The sequence below is a fragment of the Canis lupus genome, chromosome 13 (genome assembly GCF_003254725.2).
Source record: "Canis lupus dingo isolate Sandy chromosome 13, ASM325472v2, whole genome shotgun sequence".
Taxonomy (NCBI): domain Eukaryota; kingdom Metazoa; phylum Chordata; class Mammalia; order Carnivora; family Canidae; genus Canis; species Canis lupus.
In genome coordinates this window covers 48,169,208-48,189,518 of record NC_064255.1, presented here as the reverse complement: position 1 = coordinate 48,189,518, position 20,311 = coordinate 48,169,208, and the positions used below count along the sequence as shown (strand labels likewise).

General features: G+C 35.4%; 1 protein-coding gene across 13 annotated transcripts in view; it reads left to right on the top strand.

Annotated features, from left to right (window-relative positions):
* The window catches only part of CLOCK (clock circadian regulator), a 142,632-nt gene that overhangs the window by 44,980 nt on the left and 77,341 nt on the right, over positions 1 to 20,311 (top strand). For all 13 annotated transcript variants that reach the window (XM_049092969.1, XM_025435856.3, XM_025435855.3 and 10 more), the window contains one exon: positions 15,050 to 15,142. The gene's annotated coding sequence lies outside the window, so the exon portion shown is untranslated. The remainder of the gene's footprint in view (positions 1 to 15,049; positions 15,143 to 20,311) is intronic.

Below are 20,311 nucleotides of genomic sequence, written 5' to 3'. Positions count from 1 at the left end.
CCATGTTATTTTTCAGTTCCCTTGAAGAAACATGAAAGAAAAAGCTCAGAAGTTACAATACTTCAATAATATAATAGGAAAAAAAAAAGGTTACAAACTATCTAGCATGGTGGTGTAGTCTTTTATCTAATGATCAAATAATATTCACTAATGTCTTGTCTTCCTCAAAGATACTTAATTTTGTCTTCACCAAAGAGAGACTTCTTGGGTCATGGAATGTGGTAGGCAGAATAATGGTCCTTCAAAGATGTCCATGCCATAATTCCCAGAACCTGTGACTATGTTAGGTTAAATGGCAAAGAGGAATTAGGGTTGCGAAAGTTATCTTGGATTATCTGGATGAGCCCAGTGTAATCTGTCACTACAGTCTGTATGATAAGAGGGTGGCAGAAGAGATGGCAGCTTGAGGATATGCCTGCTGCTGGCTTTGAAGATTGAGCAGGAGAGCCATAAGCCAAGGAAAGTGAGCAGCTTTGAGAAGCTGTAAAGGCAAGGAAACATTTTTTGCTAAAGGTGCCAGAAAGGTCACCTTTAGCAGCCGTAGCCCTGCCGACACCTTGAGTTTAGCCCAGTGAGACCTGTATTGGACTCAGATCTGCAGAACGGGGAGAGACTATGTTTGTTTTCTCATTCCATTAAGTTTGTGGTAATGTGTTATAGAAACCATAGGAAATTAATACATGGTATGTCCATTTAATTTTCCACCAATGTGAATTTTACATACTGATTTATTGAATCCTGGTATAACAATAAGATTTCCTGTGAATGTCAATTCTAGTTTATTAAGAAGTTTTTTGTGTTGATAATTTGTTGGCATTGATGAATGGACCTTTGTTTACCCAGGGGTAAACTACCTCATGGGAATGGTGAGAAGTTGATTGTGGCTGGAGAATAGGGAGTGCATAGAGTGAGGGTGAAATGGGGGCTGAAGACAGAGAAATAGAATGAAGCTAGAAGGGAAAATAGGTACCATGCAGTGTGGCAAGAGAACTGACCTTGGTTCCCTTCCACATGTTCTGTAATATTTGTATTAGTGCCTAAAGTATTAATAAATGCTGTAAGTTGGAATTATAAGAAGTGTTTATTTGTATGACTTGAGCTATGTAGAGTTGTAAGCAATCATTGCATTTTGCCACAGAATGTCTCATGGAGTGGCTTATCCATATGATAAATGTACCCAAGTAGGCCTCAGTCTGATCTCTGAAAAAGGAATAAGATGCTCCTATATTCTGTGGACCATATCAGTCCATCACATGAATAGGGAGCTCAGGCATTATTTGAAGAAATACATTAGTTGAATCATTAGAATAGTCTTGGGTCCTACTAAGAAAGTTAAACTAATTTTTTAGTGTTTGTTTATTTAATGAGACTTCAAAAATACTTCACATTTAGGCCTTTGAAAGATGAGAGTTCTGGTATCGTTTGTTATTTGTCTTGAGCCAGAATCTTGTCTGATTCATAAAAATTTGGTTTGGGGTGTGTTTCTTGTTCTTACTGTCAATTCTCAGTCAAGTGGGTCTCAGAGACTGCTATATAGAGTTAAGAATGTTTTCATTTTGCTAATATTTTACATCCATTGTAGAGGTAGGATAATGTTCCCATTTAGTGCTAAGTTAAGAACTATTTAATTTCATCTTTATTCATACATTAAACAGTTCATTTAAAAAGTATTTGAATCTTTCTTTACAAGTTAAAATTGTTCTGTGAGGAATAATTATCTTTTTTTTAAGATTATTTCCTTTTTTTTTTTAATTTTTATTTTTTTATGATAGTCACAGAGAGAGAGAGAGAGAGAGAGAGGCAGAGACATAGGCAAAGGGAGAAGCAGGCTCCATGCACCGGGAGCCAGATGTGGGATCTTTTTAGCTGTAATACAAACATTGAGCACTCTGCAGAAGCAAGTTAGAATTTTTCATAAATGTTGATAAACGTAGTTGAAGATTGATGCTTGGATTTTGTGTCATACCAGTCAGTTAAATTTCAGCAGTACTTTTAATTAATGTTAATAGATCCATCAGTCCCAGAAATATCTGGGATATCAGATTTAACTAACCTAAATACCAAAGTAGGTCAGTGGGTCAATAGGTTATTAGATTAAAAAAAGATTTATTGTAGTCTCCATTTTTTAAACTCAGGTTCTTGAGTTAATCATTTTAAATTAATAATTTAAAGATTTTTAATAATTAGATGAAATTAAAAGTTTTTTCTTTAAATTATGTGCACAGAACATGGAAAAATAGTCTCTATTACTCTTACTTTGAAACAGTAACATGTTATTTTGTTGCTCCTATTTTGTTTTCTGGAATGGATAAACATGTATTTTATGTTGGACAATTAAAATAGAGAAAGGCAGCACTTAAGTTTTTTGGTTATAATAATAGTGCATGTTCGTGGGAGAAATTTTAGAACGTACTAAAGAAAAAAATTTTAAATTCATAAGCTACTTAGGAATAACCACAGTTCTACCTTTGGCTCATTTGGATTTATGTTTGATATATCTTAATGCCACTGATACTGTTATTAGATGCTTGAATTCTTTCTAGCTTTACTAGATTGTGCATAATAGTATAATGAATATAAAACTTTGGATACACCTCTGATTGTTCCTGTTCCCTTTTTTTCTCAAAGTAAAATTACTGGGTCAAAGAATATAAATATTTTCAAGCAATTGATACACCTTGCCAAACCTTTTTTTTTTGTTGTTGTTGTTGTGTTTTTTTTTTTTTTTTTTTTTTTTTTAAAGATTTCATCTATCTTTGTGAGAGGGAGAGAAAGAATGAGCACAACAAATTGGGGCAGGGGCTAAGGGAGAAGCAGATTCCCCACTGAGCAGGGAGCCCAGGCAGGACTCTGGGATCATGACTTAAGCCCAAGGCAGACGCTTAACCAACTGAGCCACCCAGGTGCCCTTCACCAAACTTTTTCTCACCAAGCTTTTTTAAAGAAAGGGATATCCAATTTACTTTCTTAAAGCAATGCTGTTTTTTATCTCCTTCACCAAAGGTATCAAGCTCTTTGTTATTAAATATAATGGTTATTTTAGAGTTATTATCTTGTCTGCACTGTAATATCAGCATTGTCAACTTCTCAAAACCTCTTTTCCTTTCATTTTAATGACAGCTAATCTTTCTTGGCTTTCTTCTGTCCCTTTGATCCTTTGCCATCTAGTTGATATTTTTAACACTAATCATATTTAAAATTCATTTGCTGTTTTCTGTGTACTGTCCCAAACACGTAACATATTTAATCCTTGGAACTGCATGTACCTATTATTTTCTCCATTTTAAAAATGAAAGAAGTAATGCGTAGAGATGAAGTGATTAGTCTGAGACCCACAGTTAATAAAGGGACTGAGCTGTAATGTGTACCCAGGAAATCTGTTTTCACAGCCCAGTTCTTTTTTTATTTGTTTGATTCTTAGGTAAATTACTTAAAATTTTTTTGTTTTATTGAAGTATAGTTGACACAATGTTACATTAGTGTCAGGTGTTCATCATAGTGCTTGGCCAACTCTATATATTATGCTGTGCTCACTGTAAGAGTAGCTCCCATCTTTCACCATACGACACTATTCCAGTACCACTGACTATATTCTTTGTGCTGTGCCTTTTATTTCCATGACTCATATTCACTCTATAACCAGATGCCTGTATCTTCTCCTTCCCTTCCCCCATTTTGCCCATTCCTTGACCTCCACCTCTGGCAATCGCCAGTTTGTTCTTTGTACTTATGGGTCTGTTTCTGTTCTTATTTGTTCATTTGTTTTGGTTTTTAAAATTTCAGATATAAGTGAAATCATATGGTACTTGTCTTTCTCTGACTTATTTCACTTAGTTTAATGCCCTCTTGGTCCATACATGTTGTCACAAATAGCAATACTTACGCTAAGCACTATTCCATTTCCCAGCACCATCTATTGAAGAGACCCCTTTGTTGTAGGTTAATTGACCATATATGCATGGATTTATTTCTGTGTTCTCCATTCTTTTCCATTGATCTGTCTTTGTGCCAGTACCATATTGTTTGAATAACTATAGCTTTGTACTGTCTCTTGAAATCTGTGATTATGATATTTTCAGTTTTATTCTTTTCTCAGATTGCTGTGGCTCTTTGTAGTCTTTTGTGGAACAAATGTTGGCATTATTTATTCTAGGTCTGTGAAAAATACCACTGGTATTTTGATTACACTGAATCTGTAGATTGCTTTGGGCAGTACATACATTTTAACAATATTAATTCTTCCAATTCGTGATCATGAATATCTTTCCATTTGTTTGTGTCATCTTCAATTTCTTTCATTAATAAAGTTTTCAGAGTATTCGTAGAGCTCCTTTTTTTAAGTTACTTGCTCTGCCTCCTTCCTATTTTCTTAGTCTTCTTCCGGTTTCTAAAATACTATTTTTTAATCAAGTTTCTTTTCTTTTTTTATTTTTTTTTCAAGTTTCAATCTTAGTCTGTCTTTTTCTTATTTTATGTTTTTTCTAGAAAATCCCATCACTGTCTTTAGTTTACATATTTATGTTGATGACTTCCGATTTACATTTTCATCCTGTTTTCTTGAATGCCAGGCTCACTTATAACCACCAACTGGATGTTTCTCCTCTTGCATATCCCTTAGACATCTTAAACACTACATGTCTAAAACTGAATCCATCATCTAAAGTATATGTGAGGTATCTGTAACGGTGATTAAGAGCATAGTTCAAGCTAAACTATCAGCGTTCATAACTCAGCTTTATTGCTGACCTTACTTGGCTTACTTACAGTCTTTGTGTTTCAGTTTCCTCATCAGTAAAATGGAGATAATAATAGCTTACTTCATATGATTGTTGAGAGTCTTAAATGAGAGAAAACTTTGAGGAATGCCGGACACATAGTAAGTGTTCAATAAATGGTGGCCGCTGCTTTCAACGTCATTACCTCCCACTTCCCTTCTAGGTTTCCTGTATGTTTCCTATGAGCCTACAGAGAGGTCCAAGCCAAAATTTGGGTGATACTCTCAACTGCTTCCTGACCTCCCCACTTCTGATTATTAATCACCAAATTCTGTCTAGTCATCTTAGTATCTATTAAAATTCTTTTTAAAAATATTTTATTTATTTAGAAAAAGAGAGCACTCAAGTGGGGGCTGGGCAGAGAGAGAGGGACAAGTAGACTCCCTACTGAATAAGGAGCCCTATTGGGGCTCCATTCCAGGACCCCGGTATCATGACTTTGGCCAAAGTCAGATGCTTAACTAATTGAGCCACCCAGATTCCCCCACTTACTAAAATTCTTATATTTCTTTATATAACCTCTGCCTCTATATTATTTTGCCTGAACCTATAATACCTTACTTCTATTAGTCTTCTTAACTCTAGTTTGGCCTGATTTTCTCCATTCTCTATATTGTAGCCAGAATGATATTTCAGAAGAGCAAATCTATTAATATCACTTCCCTGCTAAAAACTACTTCAGTGTTGTCATGTTGCCATTGAGGCCCAGGTGATTTTTCTTTTTTAACCTTCATGTGGCCTTTCATGATATATACTCCCCATCATTCTTGTCTCTTACCACCAGTTTTTACCACACCCTGTCCCTAGGTTTTTGCTGTAATCATGTTGAACTACTTCCAGTACCCTAAAATCTTAGTTCTTTCTTGTGTCTCCAGACCTTTGCATATACCGTTCTTTTGGCATCAAAGTTCTTTGTCTCTTGGCCTGGTGAATTTATTTATCCTTCGAATCTCAACTTAGGGATTACTTCTTCTAGGAGGCTTCCTTAATAACTCTGTCTCTAATAAGTGTATGTATTCATAGTGTTTTGTGTGTACCTCTGGAAAGTACCTCAAATGCAGTTGCTGTATCTGTTTTGTCATTTAAAACTACCATTAGCGTAGTGTTAGACAATTATATTCATGCTCAGTAAATATTTGCTGGATGATAAATATATGAAATATAATTTTTAAGGAATCATTAGTATTCATAACAAGTTTTTAGTTTAAGTTGTTTGATTTCTAGCCAGGAATAATTTTACATTTATTACCCATTTGTTTTCTTTGTGCTTCATTTAGTTACACTTTTTGCTCATTTTAGGGGGTTGGATTTTAACCTTTTTCTCAATAACTTCTAAATATCCTTATATGAGGGGCACCTGGGTGGTTCAAGTTGGTTAAGTGTCTGCCTTGGCTCAGGTCATGATCCTGGGATCAGGCTCCCTGTTCAGCCAGAACTCTGCTTCCCCCTCTCTCTACACCCCTCCCTTGTTTGTGTTCTCTCTCAAATTAGTAAATAAAATATATTTTTTAAATTATTTATTTGAGAGAGAGCCAAAGAGCATAAGTGAGGGGAGTGGGGAGGAGAAGCAGACTCCTCAGTGAGCGGGGAGCTCATTGTGGGGCTCGATCCTGGGACCCCAAAATTATGACCCAACTCAAAGGCAGACGCTTAACAGACTGAGCTACCCAGGAACCTTAAATAAATAAAATCTAAAAAAAAAAAAAAAAAAATCCTAATGTGGTAAAAATATTAACCCTTTGTCATGCTGCATATGCTTAAGCCTTTTGTTTTTTCAAGGGGCAGTTGCCATTTATGTTTATTTTGTTAATAAAAATAGGTATCCCTATGCATTATATCTTTTATTCTTTACAAGAACCCTCTTAGGTAAGAATTCTGAGGCTTAGAGACGCCTGGATGGCTCAGCGGTTGAGCATCTGCCTTTGGCTCAGGGCATGATCCTGGGGTCCTGAGATCGAGTGCTGCATTGGGCCCCCTCTGGGGAGCCTGCTTCTACCTCTGCCTGTGTCTCTGCCTCTGTCTCTGTGTCTCTCATGAATAAATTAAAAAAAAAAAAAAAAGGAATTCTGAGGCTTAGGATGGTTATATTCCAGAGATTTCCATCCATGCTTTTCTAAATTCCATAGGTCTTAAGTTTTGTACTGAATCCTCAAGCATGCTGTTTATCAGCTGGTTTAATTCTGACTTGAGAGCACTACCCCAAAGTACTTAAAACCAACTAGGACATGGGCATCTGACTTCTGAATTTTGCTTCATGCACATTTTAGGGACTCAGTCCTGTTGCTCAGGTGCTTTTGACTCAGACCATTTATTTATTATTTGATTCCTTTAATTTCCCAGAGTATTATTTTGTTATTAAAAAAATTCCCTTTTAAAAAAAAAATTCCCTTTTCTCAAAAATATATCACCTTTTGCTATCAAAAATATCCTTTTATGTTGCTGTTATATTGCATATACAATTATATTCTTGATTTTTAAAAAACTTAGAATGGGCATTGGGTGGGTCAGAAGCAAACTTGAGTGTAAAATTTTGCACTAATTTTGTGGCAGGGTTGAATGGGTCTCAGTTAATTCAGTTATTCACCAATGCCAGTTGAGTAATATTTGTCAGATATTCTCACAGGTCCTAGTAATAGATGAATAAGTAAATTACTACTCCTTTTATTTTTTAAGATTTTTTTTATTTATTCATGAGAGACAGAGAGAAAGAGAGGCAGAGACACAGGCAGAGGGTAGAAGCAGGCTCCCCTAAAGGAGCCCTATGCAGGACTCAATCTCGGATCCTGGGATCAGTCCCTGAGCCGAAGGCAGACACTCAACTGCTGAGCCACCCAGGCATCCCTATTACTCCTATTTTGAAGGAACTCATGATTTAGAAGAATATTGCCACTAAGAATGTTACAGTGATATTCCACTTCTGCAATGAAAACTAGTTAGAACATAGTAATTCCTAATTTTCCTTGTCAGTGAAAGAATATTGATAACTGAAACTGACAGGTTTATGAAGTTTACCACACCAAAAATTTTAAGTAAAATTTATCCTAATTACCTTCTTGAAGGTGAAAATGAAAACTAAAGTATGCATGCATGTACACACACATACACACAGAAAGTAGGGAGACAGTGGAGAAACCAAATATGAATCAGCCATATGTGAATAGTTGTCTCTTCAATAAATATATGTAAAGATGAATATCAGTCACTTTTGGGTCATGCCTTTTTTATATTAGCTGATGTGGAGACTTCAGTGAAGGTAATTCATATATGTTCATTCTTAAAGCAAGCATTTGATTTAAACTTTCATCAGACTTTGAGTGCTTTCTTATAAAGAACCTATGTTTGGAACTACTGAGAACTAATTCACAGGAAAACTATTAAATAGTAAATACTGTGGCAACCTCTGTATAGTTGGTGTTATAATAATGCTTTAGATCATGTCATTAATCTGTACTATGGTTTGTTACAGGAAAAGACCTAAGAAATTCTTTGTTGTTAACTAGCTTCTTCAATTTATTAAGTACCTATAATCTCTAACACAGAGCTTGAACTTCTGTTGATCCTTAAATACTTACTGACTTAAAATGAAAAATTGACAGCCTTAATCTAATTTATTGTACCTTTATTTTTCTGTAATTTTTTTACTGTAATAAAAATTCTAATTGAAAAAATTTATCCTACCTTTTTTTTTTACTTTAAAGTTCCTAGGTAAAACAAATAAAAAAAATAAAGTTACTAGGTAAAAATACACTTGTAATTTAAACATTAAAATTTTAAAAATTAATTTAAAGTGACACTTTTAATCACTTTTAATTTAAAAAAAAATTATTATGGGAAAATGAAAACAAGTAACAGAGTCCCCCCTTTGTCCTAATAACAAACAAAAAAGGGAATGGTCTGAAAATCAACAATCCTTGGATGCATAAAAGGGGGAGGGGGCACAGGGAAAACCTGATCACAGGGTAATCTCCCCAAGATTGGAGAGTCAGGCAAACACAGAAAGTCATAGACTTTACAAGCTGAAACTATCTCAAAAACCAGTGCAGAATCAGCACTGTAATTGACAAATTGCCGGAGGCTCACTGTGGGTAACTTTGACAACTTAAAAACTCCCAAGGGGATCTAGTTATAGGGAGACTTCAACAGTAGCATAAGATTTACCTCTGGGAGCTCAACCAGGTTCCAACAGTGAATATCAGAAAAATCTCCACTAAAAAAAAGAAAAGAAAAGAAAAGAAAAATCTCTACTTGCTTCCAGCTGGTGTAGAGAGAAAAGAACCATTTTGAAATATACCAGAGCACTCTGTTCTTAACATGACCTACCCTTAGGAAAAACTAGTTAACCAGAATCTAACTGATCTGGAGGCAAGGAAGTACCAAATGCCTGCCTACTCTAACCATCTTAGTTTACCTAAAGAGGGAGAAAAAACCCCCGAGAAACATTGATGAAGTTCACAGTCCAGCTGCACATGCTCACTAAAAGACTGAGACCTAATCCTGGGCTGTAGAATGCTCCACTCCCCCACACCTCACCACCACGTTACTAATGGCCTGTTTATAGCAGTTCCTTTTACCTAGTACCTCATGTCCAGCAATCAAGAAAAAATTATACTGGCTTACCAAAAAGACAACACGATTTGAAGAGACAGAGCAAATATCAGAGCCAGACATGGCACAAGGATGTTGGAGTTACCAGATAAGGAATTTATGATTAATATGCTCAGGGATCTAATGGATAAAATAGACAGTATGTGGGAACTAGGTGGGAAGTGTAAGTGGGGAGATGGAAAGCCTAAGAATGAAGGTAGATAAGGAGTACCAGAAATGAAGAATACCTTTGACAGGCTTCTTAGTAAACTAGACACGTGAGTCAGGTACCTCTGAGCTAGAGAATATCTTAGAATCCTCAAAAATGAAAAACAAGGACAAAGTCTGAAAAGAAAATATCTAGGGATTGTGTGACAACTACAAAAGTTGTAATATGGGTGTAATGGGAGTATCAGGAAAAAGGAAAGATTTGAAATAATAATAACTGAGAATTTCCCCAAGTTAATGTCAAACCCCAAATAACAGACCCAGGAAATTTAGAGACCATCAAGAAGGATAAATACCCCCCCAAACAACACCTAGGTGTATCATTTTCAAACTATAGAAAATGAGATATAAAGAAAAAAATCCTAAAAGAAGCCAGAGGAGAGAAACACCTTACCTAGAGAAGAAGAATTACATTTGACTTCTCCTCAGAAGTGGTGCAAATAAGAAGAAAGTAGAATAACATACTTAAATCATTGAGAGAAAAATTCACCAACCTAGTATTCGTTTTCTTCCAAAAGAAGAAATTATTCTTCCAAAATGAAGAAGAAATACTTTCTCAAACAAATTGAGGGAATTTATTGGTGGTAGACCTACCTTGCCGGAGATATTAAAAGAAGTTCTTTAGAGAGAAGGAAGATGGTATAGGTCAGAAACTTGGAAGTTTGTAAAGTGAGAAAGAGCATTGACGAAGGAGTAGGTAAAGCTAAAAAAAACAACAAACTTATTTTTATTCTTAATTGACCTCACATAACAGTTCAAAATAATAGTAGCAAAAATGAATTTGATTGTGTATACGAACGAACGTATGCTTATATATAAGTGAAATGAATGACAATATTATAAGGGATAAGAGGGAGGAATAAGGATTATTTGGTTATTATAAGGTATACTACTTGTCAAGTGGCATAGTGTTTATTTGAAAGTGAACTTGGATTAGTCGTAAACGTATACTGTAGGGGTACCTGGCTGACTCATTTGGTAGAGCATGTGACTTGATCTCAGGGTCATGAGTTCAAGCCTCATGTTGAGGGTAGAGTTTACTTAAAAAATATATGTGTAAAAGAAAGAAACTTTAAAAATGTATGTTGTAAACTCTAGGGTACCACCTAAAGAATAAAAAAGTAAAAACCACTAAACCACTAAAAAAAGGTAAAGAATAAGAAACCTAACCAATATGTTAAGAAAGGAAAGAATAGGAATACTGTAAACTGCTCAGAAAATCATGTAAGATGCTGAAAATGGCAAAAAGCAGGGTGAAAGACAAAGGTGGGAGCAAAGAACAAGAGCAATAAATAGAAACAATAATAAATATGGTAGATATTAGTCCAGCTGTATCAATAATCACTTTGAAAGACAGATTGTCAGAGTGGATTAAAAAACAAGATCCAACTATGTGTTGTCTACAAGAAACTCACTGTAAATATAAAGGCATATATAGATTAAATGGATGGTGTGAAAAGACCATATAATATGAAATCTGCTCTCTTAAAACTTTAAGTGCATGCAGTATTGTTAACTCTATACATTGTTGTGTAGCAGATCTCACACTTTTTCATCCTGTATGACTGTGAAGCTCTATATCCTGATTTCCTGAATCAGCAATTCCTGATTTCCCCCTTCCCCAAGCCCCTGACAACCACCATTCTGCCTTCTGCTTCCATCAGTTTGGCTACTTTAGACACCTTATGTAAGTGAAATCATGCCTTATTTGTTCTTGTATGATTGGCTTATTTTACTTAGCGTAATGTCCTCAAGATTCATCCATGTTAAGTATGAAAGGATTTCTTTCTTTTTGAGAGCTGAATAATATTCTGGTGTGTGTATATACCACATTTTCTCTATCCATTCGTCTGTCCATGGACCGTTTAGGCTGTTTCCACCTGTTGGCTTTTGTGCATATGCTGCAATGTTCACTTCGAGGTCCTAGGAGTGCAGTGATCTCTTCAAGATCCTCTCGTTCCTTTTGCATAAATACCCAGAAGCAGAATTCCTGGATCATATGATAGTTGTATTATTAGTTTTTTGAGGAATTTTTTTTTCTGTTTTCCACAGCAGTACTATTTTACCTTCCCACCCACAGTGAACAAAGTACCAATTTTTCCACATCCTTGCCAAAATTATTTGTTCTCTGTGTTTTTGTTGTTTTATAATGGCCATTCTAACAGGGATGTGATAATATCTCATTGTGGTTATGATTTGCATTTCTCTTTCGATTACGGATTTTGAACATCTTTCCATATCTATCTATTGGCCATTGATATGTCTTAGAAGAAATGTTTAAGTCATTTGCTTATTTTTAAAATTGGGTTATTTGTGGGTTTTGATGTTTTGCTGAGATGTAGTTCTGTTTGTATTTTGGGTATTAACTCCTTATCAGATAATCAGATACTTTCTCCCATTCCATAGATTACCTTTTAACGCTGTTGTTTCTTTTGCTGTGCAGAAGTTAACTTGGAGTCCTACTTGTCAGTTTTTGCTTTTGTTTCTTTTGCTTTTGGTGTTCATACCCAAGACCTCATTTCCAAATCCAGTGTCCTGAAACCTTCCCCTTTGTTTTCCTCTAGGAGTTTATATTTCAAGTCTGACATTTAAGTCTTTAATATATATTGATTTGATTTTTGTGTACAGTATAAGATAGTGTCCATTCAGGCAGCCCAGGTGGCTCAGCAGTTTAGTGCCACCTTCAGTCCAGGGCCTGATCCTGGAGACCCGGGATCAAGTCCCATGTCAGGCTCCCTGCATGGAGCCTGCTTCTCCTTTAGCCTGTGTCTCTGCCTCTCTCTCTCTCTGTCTCATGAATAAATAAATAAAATCTTAAAAAAAAAAAAAAAGATAGTGTCCATTCAGTTTCAGTCTTTTGCATGTGGGTATACTGTTTTCCCAGCACCATTTGTTAAGGACACTATGCTTTCCAGTGTTGTGGTCTTGGCACACATGTTGAAGATCATTTGACCATATATGCCTAGGTTTATCTCTGGGTGTTCTCTTCTTTACCTTTGGTCTGTGTGTTCATCTTTATGCCACTGCCATACCATTTGATTAGCTTTATAATATGTTTACAGGTCAGGAAATGTGAGGCATTCAGCTTTGTTCTTTTTTCTCAAGATTGTTTTGACTAGTTGAGATCTATTGTTGTTCCATATGAATTTTAGGATTTTTTTTTTCAATTTCTGCAAAGAATGCCATTGGGATTTTGATATAGAGATGGCATTGAATCTGTAGGTGACATTGGGTAATGTGGACATTTTAATGATATTAAATCTTCTGTAACCGTCCTGTGTATGTCCGCTGTAGACTTGCCTCCATTTATTTGTGTTTTAATTTCTTTCAGTAGTGTTTTGTAGTTTTCTTTGTACAGGTCTTTTGCCTTTTTGGTTAGGTTTGTCCTAATTATTTTATTCATGACTCAGTCTTGGTAGGTTGTATATTTTTAAGAATTTATCTATTTCTTCTAAGTTACCTAGTTTGCTGGTGTCTAATTGTTCATTGTAGTCTCAGGATCCTTTGTATGTCTGTGGTGTCAATTGTAGTACTACATCTTTCACTTCTGATTTTGAGTTTTCTCTACTATTTTTTCTTATTCTAGGTAAAGGTTTCTCAATTTTGTTCATCTTTTCTAAAAAGTTCTCTTTTCACTTTTTCCTATTGTTTATCCTATTTTGTTTACATCTGCTTTAGTCTTTATTATTTACTTCTTTCTACTAACTTTGAACTTGTTTTTCTCATTCCTTGAAGTGTAAATTTAGAGTTCAGTTTTGAGATACTCTTTTCCTTTTTTAAAAAAGCTGGAGTCTGTTTTATTTATTTATGAGATATATTTATTTATTTTAGAGAGAGAGTGCAAGGGGAAAGGGCAGAGGGTTAGAGAGAATCTGAAGCAGACTCTCTGCAGAGCATGGAGCTGGTCACCAGGCTTGATTTTCATGATCCTGAGATAATGACCTGAACCAAAACCAAGCATTGGACGCTTAATTGTGCCACCCAGGTGCTCCCCAAATTTTTTTTTCTTTTTTAATGTAGTATTTACCACTGTAAACTTCCCTGTTACTACTGCTTTTGCTGCATCCCATAAGTTTTGATGTGTTATGCTTTTGTCTCCAGGTATTTTTTAATTTCCCTTTTGATTTTTTTCTTTGATCCACTGCTTAAGAGTATATTGTTTTCATACATTTGTGAATTTTCCAGTTCTCCTTGTGTAATTGCTAGTTTCATTCCATTGTCAGCAGAAAAGATAGTTGTATGATTTCAGTGTTCTTAAATTTGTTAAGACTTATTTTGTGACCCAGTATGTGATCTGTCCTGGAGAATGTTCCATATGCAGTTGAGAAGAATTTGTATTGTGCTGCTGTTGGGCAGAATGTTCTGTATATGTCTGTCAAGTTGATTCGGTCTGTAATGTTATTCAGGTTGCCTGTTTCCTTATTGATATTCTGTCTGGATGTTTTATCCTTGTTGACACTGGGATATTGAAATCTTTTACTGTATTGTGTTGCACTCTCTCTTTTCAGTTCCATCTATGTTTGTTTCAAATACTTGGGTGTTCTCATGTTGGGTGTATATATTATTGGTATATACTTATATTCTACGTATATTCATCTTCCTGATGAATTGACTCTTTTATCATTATATAACGTCATTTTTTGCCTCTTGTCAGTTTTTGACTTAAAGTTTGTTTTGTTTGATATAAGTATGGCCCCTCCTGTGCTCTTTTGGTTACATTTGCATGGACTATCTTTTTTTCACTTTTACTTTTATCTGCTGTATGTCCTTAAATCTAGAGTCTGTTGTAGACAACAAATGGTTGAATCTTACTTTTTCTGATCCATTTAGCTACTCTCTTTTGATTGCTGACTTTCGTCTATTTACACTTAAAGTAATTATTGATAAGGTAGACTTACTGTGTCCATTTTGTTACTCTTTTTTGACTGTCTTGTAGTTTTTTGTTACTTTGTTCCTCCTGTTGCCTTCCTTTGTTTCTTTGTTTTTGTTGTTTGTTTTTTTCTTTTAGTTACATGCTTGATTCCTTTCTCATTTCCTTTTGTGTATCCTCTATAGGTGTCTTCTTGGTGCTTAGCCATGGGTCTTACATAAAACATTTTATAATCTTGACAATTATATTAGACTTTAGAATTTTAACTCTTTTACTTGTCTCTCCTTTCCACACTTTGTTTTCAGCATCACAAATTATATCTTTTTATTGTGTGTCTTCTTAATGTATTTTTGTAAGTATAGTTATTTTCATACTTTTGCATTTTAACTTCTATACTAGGATTAAGTTATTGTTTTCATTTATTCATTAAGTTTTAGAAACAATTAGAAACAATTTGTAGAGTTTAACATTTGTTATGTACACTTTTGTGACTAAGTTCAAATTTTATGTTTAAAAATTACCTTAAAATTTTTCATGATAAATTTCTATGTAAATTGAGTAAATCTAATAAATTTTTTTGTTGTTTAAACAGAATTCTGAGACTGATGGTCAGCCATATAGAAGAATACATTGAACCTATAGTTTTCTGAAGAATCAGTTCAAAAGAGCCAAAAAAATACAAAAGGTAATGAAAAAGTTATATCTTAGAATGTACTTTGGAATGACATTTTCCAGCAAAGTACATAAATGAATCCATAAGTTATTTTGACACACTAATTTGGGGAATGTTTTATTTAAAAATTTTTCCTGTTGTATTTTATTCCAAATGCTTATTGTATCAGCTATATTCAGTTACTATTTTAGAAACTGAGAATACAATGATGAATAAGACAGAAGCTGTCCCTGCTCTCATTAGGGTTGCATTCTAAAGGGAGGGAGGACAAATAGTAAACCAATGAAACATTTGTTGTTAGTGCAATGCCCCAAATTAAAATGGATAATAGAGACTAGTGACTACTTTCACTATTGAAAGAAATAGTGAAATATTTAAATGCCCTAATTGAAGAAGAATATTTCAGGTAAGATCTGAATGGCAAGAATGTGTCAGCCCTGTGAAGATCTGAGAGAGGAGATTTATAGGCAGTAAACAAAAATGACCATGGAATGCTTGAAGAACAGAAAGAGAAAATGTGACTAGAGTATAAATGAGGGAAAGAGTATATGGAATTCAGGTTGGAGAAGAAAATTGGGAGAGGAGCAAATTTCTAGAGAAGGTCAAGTGTTCTGTTTAGTTGCATAATATTTTAGACACTTGTAAAATCTGTAGAAATATCAAAAAGGTAGTTGGATAGATAACTCTGAAGTTTAGATTCTGGTCTAGGGGTGTGGATTTGGGAGTTATTGGCATAGAGAGATACTTAGAGGAATATGTCTGGATGAAATTATCTAGGAAGTATACATAGATTGAGAAGGAGTTAGCCTTGGGACATGCCAGTATTAGAGGAGAAGAAACAGCCAGTGAGATGGGTGAAAAATTAGGAAAGTGTTCTGTCATAGAAGGCAAAACAAGAAAAATATTTAATAAATGCAGAAGTGATCAGTTATGTTACATCACATGCTATTCAGAGGTAAAATAGTAGAGTAAAGCAGTCATTAGACTTGGCAACATGAATGTCATTTATAACTAATAAGAGAGAACAGTCTCAGTGGGAGTGGGTGAGGGTGAACGCTTGATTAAAATTGATGAAGAGAAAATGGGGAATTTCCGGTTAAAGATGGCAAAAAAAAATGTGATTAAGTTCTATTTCTTCTTGAAACTCCACTAAAGCTAAAGTAGGGTGTTTTTTTTATTTGTTTTTTTAAACAAAAGATAGCACAAAAATAAAGAGAATGGGAAACAATTACAACAGAATTTTGGAAGCTGAAAAATGAATGGAAATATGATATCTGTCTTCTAGATCTAAGAATCTAAGCCAGCTGTGAGAATGCTGAAGAACAAACTTTATGACACTATAGAGCCTCTAAAATGTTAGGAATTAGAGCACTCTACTTCTGCAAACAGGAGTAAGAGTGAGACTAAACACAGGCCGATTTGTTGCCAGTCTAAGTCAGTAAAAAACAATGATTAATTCTAGGAAAGCTTATTTTAGAAAAGGGAAGCAATTGTAGTATGCTGTATGGCTCAGCTGTGAATTGCATTTGGAGAGCCATATAATAATGTTAACTCTGAATATAACCACCTCGCCAAAATTATGATACTGAGAATTTGGGCAAGAGTGCACGTATATGAGGTAAACATGAGATGTCAAAGAGAACTGAATTCTTATTTTTCTTAGGGGGATTATGCCTGAAAAATAAGACTTGAACAGGAGTTCAAGTTCAATTACATTGGCACAGCTTGAATAAATTGGTACTGTGTAGGCATCCCCACTTAAAACAGAAGGAATCAAGAAGTGACAAAGGATATCAGAGCATAGACTGCCAGAAGAAATGGTTCAAGAGGTGAAAGTGGTGGAAAGTGGGAAATGGAGATCAGAGGACAGAAGACTTCTGATTTTTTAATAAGTCTTCTAAAACTATGTGGACACTTTAGACTCTGAACATGTATACGTTGGTGAAAATAAACACTAAGTTTTAAAGTAAGGGAGAGAATGGAATTAAAGATGTTGAAACAACAATTGTCCTCTGCCATGCAGTTTTCCTGTGAGATGGAGCAGAAAAGGAGAGACAGTACCTGAAGGGGGTTGATGGGTCAAGATTTGTTTTTGATTTGTTCTTTAAGGTTAAAATACTAAGATGTCGATCAGAAAAATCCAATTATCAAGAGAGGGATTTGTGATGTAGGAATAGAAAGCCTTGAGAGGTGACAACAAATGGGATTCAGAGGACAGTATCATGTCATTAGATACTGCACAGTTTATTTTTAATATAGAACATGTAGTTTTATGTATAAGGATTCTTTTCCAAAGATAGATTTCTAGGCACTGAGATTTTCTGTTAATTATGTTTAATGTTGCATGCTGAATTAAAAACATATCTGCTTCTATACTTGGCAAAGTTTGAATGTTTTATAAAATGTCTTAGTTTTTAATATCTCATTTCATGAATATTTTTTTAAAGCTTGTTTTTAAAGTGATATTTTTTTTTTAATTTTTTTATTGGTGTTCAATTTACCAACATACAGAATAACCCCCAGTGCCCGTTTAAAGTGATGTTTTAAAAGACTTACACCATCCTTGCCCTTTATCATCATAAAATAATATCATCACTGGAAAGCTGGGAAGTCATCACTCAGTGAAGTTGAGCTCAAGTTGCTTAAGTAAAGGAGCATTTGATTCCTTCCTAGCTGAAATTTGATTATTGGTAATTTAATTTGTGAAATTTGGATTCTGGTAACTGTAACTGATCCTTTCAAAGACATTATTGCATACCATACTGGCATTGTAATGTCAGTATTTAAGAAAGAAGACTTTTAAAGATTTTACTTATTTATTTTAGAGAAGGAGCACATGAGCAGGGGGAGGGGCAGAGGGACAAGTGGACTGCGCCCAGCATGGAGCCTAATGCAGGGCTCTGTCCCAAGACTCAGATCATGACTTGAGTCGAAATCAAGAGTTGGATTCTCAACCCAGGCGCCCCAAGAATGAAGACTTTTAATGATAAAATTTGATCTGTATTAGATTATATACTTGAAATACTTTGCTGTGTGTAGGGACATCACTTAGTTATTTAAAACTGAATCCTTAGGGCAGCCCAGGTGGCTCAGGGGTTTAGCGCCACCTTCAGCCCAGGGCCTGATCCTGGAGACCCGGGATCGAGTCCCATGTCAGGCTCCCTGCATGGAGCCTGCTCGCTCTTCCTGTGTCTCTGCCTCTCTCTCTCTCTTTCTCTCTCTCTCTCTCTCTCTGTCTCATGAATAAATAGATAAAATATTTAAAAAAAAAACTGAATCCTTAGAATCCATAGCATGGGCAATGTGATTCTGGACAGTTTTTTTTTTTTTTTTTTTTTTTTGGTACTGAAAATGTGAGGCCTAGAGTAGTTCCAAAACAAGAGCTTTTGGCTGTTCCTGCATTACCACTGTGGTTTGATACAATTAATTTGACACCATTTAAAGAAGTTAAGAGAAGTCTTCTCACACTTGGCTTTAGAGTACTTAGTTGGGCCTGTTTTACTTCTTCACATACCTTTCCCTTAAATATAGCTTGTTTTTCAGTTGGTGGCTAGACAAGGAGAGAAAAGATCTTGGACTGGACTGTTAGAGATACAGTCTTTTTTTTTTTTTTAAAGATTTTATTTATTTATTTATGAGAGCCACTGAGAGAGAGGCAGAGACAGAAGACAGAGGGAGAAGCAGGCTCCATGCAAGAAGCCCAATGCAGGACTCGATCCCAGTACTCCGGGATCACTCCCTGAGCCGAAGGCAGACGCTCAACCGCTGAGCCACCCAGGCGTCCCAAGATACATATAGTAGTCTTATGTTGTTCACTTTGCAGCACAATAAATGTTTGGAAGAATATTGTTAATCAACTTTAGTAAAATAGCCTAATAAAGCATCAGCCTGTATGCTCTAAATCATTTTGGGTTCAGTCAGGATGACTCTAATTCTTGGGGTCTTTTTTTTTTCCTTTTCTAGTTTGCCCTATTTTCTGTCTTTTGATAATTAAAAAAACATATAGTTGGTGCCACATAAGACTCAGATCTGGCCTTCTTACTTTAAAGTGAAACTGTCCTTTTTTAATTCATCCAACTTGGGTGTTACTTTTGCATTGTTCTTTTTTTACTAGTGATAGAATCAGCCTCTGTTATTACCGTGATGATAACACGGTATGTTTCTTAGGCCATGGGGAGGTGGGGGTTGTACTTAGGTCATCTTTAAAATCTAGCTCTCAGGAGATCCCTGAATGGCTCAGTGGTTTGGCGCCTGCCTTTGGCCCAGGGCGCAATCCTGGAGTCCCAGGATTGAGTCCCACATCAGGCTCCCGGCATGGAGCCTGCTTCTCCCTCTGCCTGTGTTTCTACCTCTCTTTCTCTCTCTCTATCATGAATAAATAAATAAATAAGTAAATAAAATCTTAAAAAAAATAAAATAAAATCTAGCTCTCAGATTGTGTAATTCCATGTTTCATCTGCTAATGTTGACCCAGACACTTAAAACCAGTATTTTATTGAGTGCTAGTTTTTATTTTTACCTCTGACTCCTCACTTATTTTCTTTTAAGAGTTCTTAGCCCTTCGCAGTTTCACTTCTGCAGCCATAACCACATGGGCACTGCAGCATCATTGAGCAAGGACCATTCACTTGCTCCTTCATGCCTGTACGTTTGAAAACAGTGATAGAATAGTTCAGAATCCCATGCTCTTGGGACACCTTTCATCTTTTCTCAGAGTTACACATTAATTTACACTGTTTTCTAAATTTTAAATAAAAGATATAATAGTTAAAGTAGAATTTCTTATGCCTCAAAACTGTTAGGGATTTTATTAGCATTAAAGTGGTTCAATATTTAACTCACAACTATAGGATATAAGTATCTTGTGTGAATAAAATCTGCTTTATATTTCAGATATAGGGTGACAGATTTTAGGCTTATGATTCCATCTTAAAGTAGTTAATTCTTTCAATGTGGGCATGAGACTTTTTATAATAAGGCCTCTCCTTCTGCCCTCCTTCCCCCTTCCTTCCCTCCTTCTTCCCTCCCTTCATCCTTCCCTGCCCCCCCCCCCCCGCACCCACTTCCATATCTCTGCACCCAGTGTGGGGCTCAAACCTACAACCCCGAGATCAGGAGTCACATGCTATACTGATTGAGCCAGCCAGCCACCCAGTAAGGCTCTTTTCTACTTACCTTGCC